This window comes from Rhinoderma darwinii, chromosome 7 (genome assembly GCF_050947455.1).
Source record: "Rhinoderma darwinii isolate aRhiDar2 chromosome 7, aRhiDar2.hap1, whole genome shotgun sequence".
NCBI classification, from domain to species: Eukaryota; Metazoa; Chordata; class Amphibia; order Anura; family Rhinodermatidae; genus Rhinoderma; species Rhinoderma darwinii.
The window spans coordinates 144,188,789-144,197,147 of record NC_134693.1 but is presented as its reverse complement, the minus strand read 5'-3'; the positions used below and the strand labels follow the sequence as shown (position 1 = coordinate 144,197,147).

General features: G+C 45.6%; 1 protein-coding gene across 2 annotated transcripts in view; it reads left to right on the top strand.

Moving 5' to 3' along the window:
* Positions 1-6,204: 6,204 nt before the first annotated feature.
* SLC38A3 (solute carrier family 38 member 3) overlaps positions 6,205-8,359 on the top strand; it is an 87,852-nt gene continuing 85,697 nt past the window's right edge. For both annotated transcript variants that reach the window (XR_012849778.1, XM_075831970.1), the window contains exon 1: positions 6,205-6,577. The gene's annotated coding sequence lies outside the window, so the exon portion shown is untranslated. The remainder of the gene's footprint in view (positions 6,578-8,359) is intronic.

Below are 8,359 nucleotides of genomic sequence, written 5' to 3'. Positions count from 1 at the left end.
ATTAGAAAACCGTTCCACCCTAAACATAGAGACTCCCTATAAAAGATCTATCCATCCTACCACACAGGACCCCTTGAAAAAGCTGACGGCGAAACGTGCGTCGGGTCCTGTGGTGGTCGGCTGTGATTTGGGACTCATTATACAGCACAGTGGTTGGCATTCAACCTTGGCAGTATCTATGTTTTGAATGGCTTCTTATCTTGGAGACCGCGCTGATACCCAGGACTATACGGAGTGTTTACCTCTTGTCATGAAACAATGGTTATTTGTATAGCCGGTGACAATCTGAGATATATATATTACTAGTGCTTCCTTGTTCTATTATTGGTGTGATCTGCTGTTCTGTGTATTGTGGTCCCTCCCGCCGCCACCGCCATGTGGTTTTAAAATTGTGTGTTATTTTAGGTCTTGATGGCCATTGGTACCTATGGTGTGCTATTGGGTTATTTCAGTCTTAATATGGTAGTGTCTACGTATATACTATTGGGATTGTGTCCTCTGTATATATAGTGCAGGCTCCTCTGTATATATAGTGCAGGCTCCTCTGTGCATATATAGTGCAGGCTCCTCTGTGTATATATAGTGCAGGCTCCTCTGTGTATATATAGTGCAGGCTCCTCTGTGTATATAGTGCAGGCTCCTCTGTGTATATATAGTGCAGGCTCCTCTGTGTATATATAGTGCAGGCTCCTCTGTGTATATATAGTGCAGGCTCCTCTGTGTATATAGTGCAGGCTCCTCTGTGTATATATAGTGCAGGCTCCTCTGTGTATATATAGTGCAGGCTCCTCTGTGTATATAGTGCAGGCTCCTCTGTGTATATAGTGCAGGCTCCTCTGTGTATATATAGTGCAGGCTCCTCTGTGTATATAGTGCAGGCTCCTCTGTGTATATAGTGCAGGCTCCTCTGTGTATATATAGTGCAGGCTCCTCTGTGTATATAGTGCAGGCTCCTCTGTGTATATAGTGCAGGCTCCTCTGTGTATATAGTGCAGGCTCCTCTGTGTGTATATAGTGCAGGCTCCTCTGTGTATATATAGTCCAGGCTCCTCTGTCTCTGTGTATATAGTGCAGGCTCCTCTGTATATATAGTGCAGGCTCCTCTGTGTATATAGTGCAGGCTCCTCTGTATATATAGTCCAGGCTCCTCTGTATATATATAGTGCAGGCTCCTCTGTATATATAGTGCAGGCTCCTCTGTGTATATATAGTGCAGGCTCCTCTGTATATATAGTGCAGGCTCCTTTGTACATATAGTGCAGGCTCCTCTGTATATATAGTGCAGGCTCCTCTGTGTATATAGTGCAGGCTCCTCTGTATATATAGTCCAGGCTCCTCTGTATATATAGTCCAGGCTCCTCTGTGTATATATAGTCCAGGCTCCTCTGTGTATATAGTGCAGGCTCCTCTGTATATATAGTGCAGGCTCCTCTGTACATATAGTGCAGGCTCCTCTGTATATATAGTCCAGGCTCCTCTGTATATATAGTCCAGGCTCCTCTGTGTATATAGTCCAGGCTCCTCTGTATATATAGTCCAGGCTCCTCTGTATATATAGTCCAGGCTCCTCTGTATATATAGTCCAGGCTCCTCTGTATAAATAGTGCAGGCTCCTCTGTATATATAGTCCAGCCTCCTCTGTGTATATAGTCCAGCCTCCTCTGTGTATATAGTGCAGGCTCCTCTGTGTATATAGTGCAGGCTGCTCTGTGTATATAGTCCAGGCTCCTCTGTATATATAGTCCAGGCTCCTCTGTATATATAGTCCAGGCTCCTCTGTATATATAGTCCAGGCTCCTCTGTATAAATAGTGCAGGCTCCTCTGTATATATAGTCCAGCCTCCTCTGTGTATATAGTGCAGGCTCCTCTGTGTATATAGTGCAGGCTGCTCTGTGTATATAGTCCAGGCTCCTCTGTATATATAGTCCAGGCTCCTCTGTGTATATAGTGCAGGCTCCTCTGTGTATATATAGTGCAGGCTCCTCTGTGTATATATAGTGCAGGCTCCTCTGTATATATAGTCCAGGCTCCTCTGTGTATATATAGTGTAGGCTCCTCTGTGTATATATAGTGTAGGCTCCTCTGTGTATATATAGTGCAGGCTCCTCTGTGTATATATAGTCCAGGCTCCTCTGTATATATAGTGCAGGCTCCTCTGTGTATATAGTGCAGGCTCCTCTGTGTATATAGTCCAGGCTCCTCTGTATATATAGTCCAGGCTCCTCTGTATATATAGTCCAGGCTCCTCTGTATATATAGTGCAGGCTCCTCTGTGTATATAGTCCAGGCTCCTCTGTGTATATAGTCCAGGCTCCTCTGTGTATATAGTCCAGGCTCCTCTGTGTATATATAGTCCAGGCTCCTCTGTACATATAGTGCAGGCTCCTCTGTATATATAGTCCAGGCTCCTCTGTATATATAGTCCAGGCTCCTCTGTATATATAGTCCAGGCTCCTCTGTATATATAGTGCAGGCTCCTCTGTATATAGTGCAGGCTTCTCTGTGTATATAGTGCAGGCTCCTCTGTATATATAGTGCAGGCTCCTCTGTGTATATAGTGCAGGCTCCTCTGTGTATATAGTGCAGGCTCCTCTGTGTATATAGTGCAGGCTCCTCTGTGTATATAGTGCAGGCTCCTCTGTGTATATAGTGCAGGCTCCTCTGTGTATATAGTGCAGGCTCCTCTGTGTATATAGTGCAGGCTCCTCTGTATATATAGTGCAGGCTCCTCTGTATATAAAGTGCAGGCTCCTCTGTATATAAAGTGCAGGCTCCTCTGTGTATATATAGTCCAGGCTCCTCTGTATATAAAGTGCAGGCTCCTCTGTGTATATATAGTGCAGGCTCCTCTGTGTATATATAGTGCAGGCTCCTCTGTGTATATATAGTGCAGGCTCCTCTGTGTATATATAGTGCAGGCTCCTCTGTGTATATATAGTGCAGGCTCCTCTGTGTATATATAGTGCAGGCTCCTCTGTGTATATATAGTGCAGGCTCCTCTGTATATATATAGTGCAGGCTCCTCTGTGTATATAGTGCAGGCTCCTCTGTATATATAGTCCAGGCTCCTCTGTATATATAGTCCAGGCTCCTCTGTATATATAGTCCAGGCTCCTCTGTGTATATATAGTGCAGGCTCCTCTGTGTATATATAGTGTAGGCTCCTCTGTGTATATAGTGCAGGCTCCTCTGTGTATATATAGTGCAGGCTCCTCTGTGTATATAGTGCAGGCTCCTCTGTGTATATATAGTGCAGGCTCCTCTGTGTATATATAGTGCAGGCTCCTCTGTATATATATAGTGCAGGCTCCTTTGTACATATAGTGCAGGCTCCTCTGTGTACATAGTGCAGGCTCCTCTGTATATATAGTCCAGGCTCCTCTGTATATATAGTCCAGGCTCCTCTGTATATATAGTCCAGGCTCCTCTGTGTATATAGTGCAGGCTCCTCTGTGTATATATAGTCCAGGCTCCTCTGTATATATAGTGCAGGCTCCTCTGTATATATAGTGCAGGCTCCTCTGTGTATATAGTGCAGGCTCCTCTGTGTATATAGTGCAGGCTCCTCTGTGTATATAGTGCAGGCTCCTCTGTGTATATAGTGCAGGCTCCTCTGTGTATATAGTGCAGGCTCCTCTGTATATATAGTGCAGGCGCCTCTGTATATATAGTCCAGGCTCCTCTGTATATATAGTGCAGGCTCCTCTGTATATATAGTGCAGGCTCCTCTGTATATATAGTCCAGGCTCCTCTGTATATATAGTGCAGGCTCCTCTGTATATATAGTCCAGGCTCCTCTGTGTATATAGTCCAGGCTCCTCTGTGTATATAGTGCAGGCTCCTCTGTGTATATAGTGCAGGCTCCTCTGTGTATATAGTGCAGGCTCCTCTGTATATATAGTGCAGGCTCCTCTGTATATATAGTGCAGGCTCCTCTGTGTATATATAGTGCAGGCTCCTCTGTGTATATAGTGCAGGCTCCTCTGTATATATAGTGCAGGCTCCTCTGTATATATAGTGCAGGCTCCTCTGTATATATAGTGCAGGCTCCTCTGTGTATATAGTGCAGGCTCCTCTGTATATATAGTGCAGGCTCCTCTGTGTATATAGTGCAGGCTCCTCTGTATATATAGTGCAGGCTCCTCTGTGTATATATAGTGCAGGCTCCTCTGTGTATATAGTCCAGGCTCCTCTGTGTATATAGTCCAGGCTCCTCTGTGTATATAGTGCAGGCTCCTCTGTATATATAGTGCAGGCTCCTCTGTGTATATATAGTGCAGGCTCCTCTGTGTATGTAGTCCAGGCTCCTCTGTGTATATAGTGCAGGCTCCTCTGTATATATAGTGCAGGCTCCTCTGTATATATAGTGCAGGCTCCTCTGTATATATAGTGCAGGCTCCTCTGTATATATAGTGCAGGCTCCTCTGTATATATAGTGCAGGCTCCTCTGTATATATAGTGCAGGCTCCTCTGTGTATATAGTGCAGGCTCCTCTGTATATATAGTGCAGGCTCCTCTGTGTATATAGTGCAGGCTCCTCTGTATATATAGTGCAGGCTCCTCTGTATATATAGTGCAGGCTCCTCTGTGTATATAGTGCAGGCTCCTCTGTATATATAGTGCAGGCTCCTCTGTATATATAGTCCAGGCTCCTCTGTATATATAGTGCAGGCTCCTCTGTGTATATATAGTCCAGGCTCCTCTGTATATATAGTCCAGGCTCCTCTGTATATATAGTCCAGGCTCCTCTGTATATATAGTGCAGGCTCCTCTGTATATATAGTCCAGGCTCCTCTGTATATATAGTGCAGGCTCCTCTGTATATATAGTGCAGGCTCCTCTGTATATATAGTGCAGGCTCCTCTGTGTATATATAGTGCAGGCTCCTCTGTGTATATAGTCCAGGCTCCTCTGTGTATATAGTCCAGGCTCCTCTGTGTATATAGTGCAGGCTCCTCTGTATATATAGTGCAGGCTCCTCTGTGTATATAGTGCAGGCTCCTCTGTGTATATAGTGCAGGCTCCTCTGTGTATATATAGTGCAGGCTCCTCTGTGTATATATAGTGCAGGCTCCTCTGTGTATATAGTCCAGGCTCCTCTGTGTATATAGTCCAGGCTCCTCTGTGTATATAGTGCAGGCTCCTCTGTATATATAGTGCAGGCTCCTCTGTGTATATAGTGCAGGCTCCTCTGTGTTTATAGTGCAGGCTCCTCTGTGTATATAGTGCAGGCTCCTCTGTATATATAGTGCAGGCTCCTCTGTGTATAGTGCAGGCTCCTCTGTGTATATATAGTGCAGGCTCCTCTGTGTATATAGTGCAGGCTCCTCTGTGTATATAGTGCAGGCTCCTCTGTATATATAGTGCAGGCTCCTCTGTGTATATAGTGCAGGCTCCTCTGTATATATAGTGCAGGCTCCTCTGTGTATATAGTGCAGGCTCCTCTGTATATATAGTGCAGGCTCCTCTGTGTATATAGTGCAGGCTCCTCTGTATATATAGTGCAGGCTCCTCTTGTGTATATAGTCCAGGCTCCTCTGTGTATATAGTGCAGGCTCCTCTGTATATATAGTGCAGGCTCCTCTGTGTATATAGTGCAGGCTCCTCTGTGTTTATAGTGCAGGCTCCTCTGTGTATATAGTGCAGGCTCCTCTGTATATATAGTGCAGGCTCCTCTGTGTATAGTGCAGGCTCCTCTGTGTATATATAGTGCAGGCTCCTCTGTGTATATAGTGCAGGCTCCTCTGTATATATAGTGCAGGCTCCTCTGTGTATATAGTGCAGGCTCCTCTGTATATATAGTGCAGGCTCCTCTGTGTATATAGTGCAGGCTCCTCTGTATATATAGTGCAGGCTCCTCTGTGTATATAGTGCAGGCTCCTCTGTATATATAGTGCAGGCTCCTCTGTGTATATAGTGCAGGCTCCTCTGTATATATAGTGCAGGCTCCTCTGTGTATATAGTTCAGGCTCCTCTGTATATATAGTGCAGGCTCCTCTGTGTATATAGTTCAGGCTCCTCTGTGTATATAGTCCAGGCTCCTCTGTATGTCTCCACTGCCGGATAGACAGCGCAGAATTGTATGGACACAATTCACAAAGTATCTACTTCATGCCCCTCCCTCCCCCGGACAGTGGGCGGCGCCACCAATCATTAACATTGCTGCCCCCTGGAGCACGGGCACTCAGCGCTTTAAATGTTCTGCCAGTAACTGTGCCAACCTCAGTCACCGTACACTGCTATCCTCCTCTGCCAGCCTCTGAGCCCCCAGCATCCTCTGCCAGCCTCTGAGCCCCCAGCATCCTCTGCCAGCCTCTGAGCCCCCAGCATCCTCTGCCAGTCTCTGTGCCCCCAGCCTCCTCTGCCAGTCTCTGTGCCCCCAGCTTCCTCTGCCAGTCTCTGTGCCCCCAGCCTCCTCTGCCAGTCTCTGTGCCCCCAGCCTCCTCTGCCAGTCTCTGTGCCCCCAGCCTCCTCTGCCAGTCTCTGTGCCCCCAGCCTCCTCTGCCAGTCTCAGCCTGCTCCTTATCTACGGACTCACATTGTCTCCAGGACATTACAGAAGAACTTCACCGACATGTGAGTACAGTCACCCTGATCCCTGATGGGCTGTGTCGGAGTATACGGTCAGCGATGTTCATAGGGGGGGGGGGGGGGGGCTGTACAGAGAGCATAGGGTCAGAGGTCGGAACAGAGCCCCGACGCAGATGTGAACGTAGCCTTATAGAGAAGGTGGAGCAGAACTCAGAGCACATGGTCATCGCAACGTGTATGGAGCTACTGAGGGCTGATGAGCAGACTGTGGAGAGACTACAGCTGTATACAGAGAGTATATGATCAGACTGTGGAGAGACTTGTAGTATAGCTGTATACAGAGAGTATATGATCAGACTGTGGAGGGACTTGTAGTACAGCTGTATACAGAGAGTATATGATCAGTCTGTGGAGGGACTTGTAGTACAGCTGTATACAGAGAGTATATGATCAGACTGGAGAGACTTGTAGTATAGCTGTATACAGAGAGTATATGATCAGACTGTGGAGGGACTTGTAGTACAGCTGTATACAGAGAGTATATGATCAGACTGTGGAGAGACTTGTAGTACAGCTGTATACAGAGAGTATATGATCAGACTGTGGAGAGACTTGTAGTATAGCTGTATACAGAGAGTATATGATCAGACTGTGGAGAGACTTGTAGTATAGCTGTATACAGAGAGTATATGATCAGACTGGAGAGACTTGTAGTATAGCTGTATACAGAGAGTATATGATCAGACTGTGGAGGGACTTGTAGTACAGCTGTATACAGAGAGTATATGATCAGTCTGTGGAGAGACTTGTAGTACAGCTGTATACAGAGAGTATATGATCAGTCTGTGGAGAGACTTGTAGTATAGCTGTATACAGAGTATATGATCAGACTGTGGAGGGACTTGTAGTACAGCTGTATACAGAGAGTATATGATCGGACTGTGGAGAGACTTGTAGTACAGCTGTATACAGAGAGTATATGATCAGTCTGTGGAGAGACTTGTAGTATAGCTGTATACAGAGAGTATATGATCAGACTGTGGAGAGACTTGTAGTACAGCTGTATACAGAGTATATGATCAGACTGTGGAGGGACTTGTAGTACAGCTGTATACAGAGTATATGATCGGACTGTGGAGAGACTTGTAGTACAGCTGTATACAGAGTATATGATCAGACTGTAGAGAGACTTGTAGTACAGCTGTATACAGAGAGTATATGATCAGACTGGAGAGACGTGTAGTACAGCTGTATACAGAGAGTATATGATCAGACTGTGGAGAGACTTGTAGTACAGCTGTATACAGAGAGTATATGATCAGACAGTGGAGAGACGTGTAGTACAGCTGTATACAGAGAGTATATGATCAGACTGGAGAGACTTGTAGTACAGCTGTATACAGAGTATATGATCGGACTGTGGAGAGACTTGTAGTACAGCTGTATACAGAGAGTATATGATCAGTCTGTGGAGAGACTTGTAGTACAGCTGTATACAGAGAGTATATGATCAGACTGTGGAGAGACTTGTAGTACAGCTGTATACAGAGAGTATATGATCAGACTGTGGAGAGACATGTAGTACAGCTGTATACAGAGAGTATATGATCAGACTGTGGAGAGACATGTAGTACAGCTGTATACAGAGAGTATATGATCAGACTGGAGAGACTTGTAGTACAGCTGTATACAGAGAGTATATGATCAGACTGTGGAGAGACTTGTAGTACAGCTGTATACAGAGAGTATATGATCAGACTGTGGAGAGACTTGTAGTACAGCTGTATACAGAGAGTATATGATCGGACTGTGGAGAGACTTGTAGTA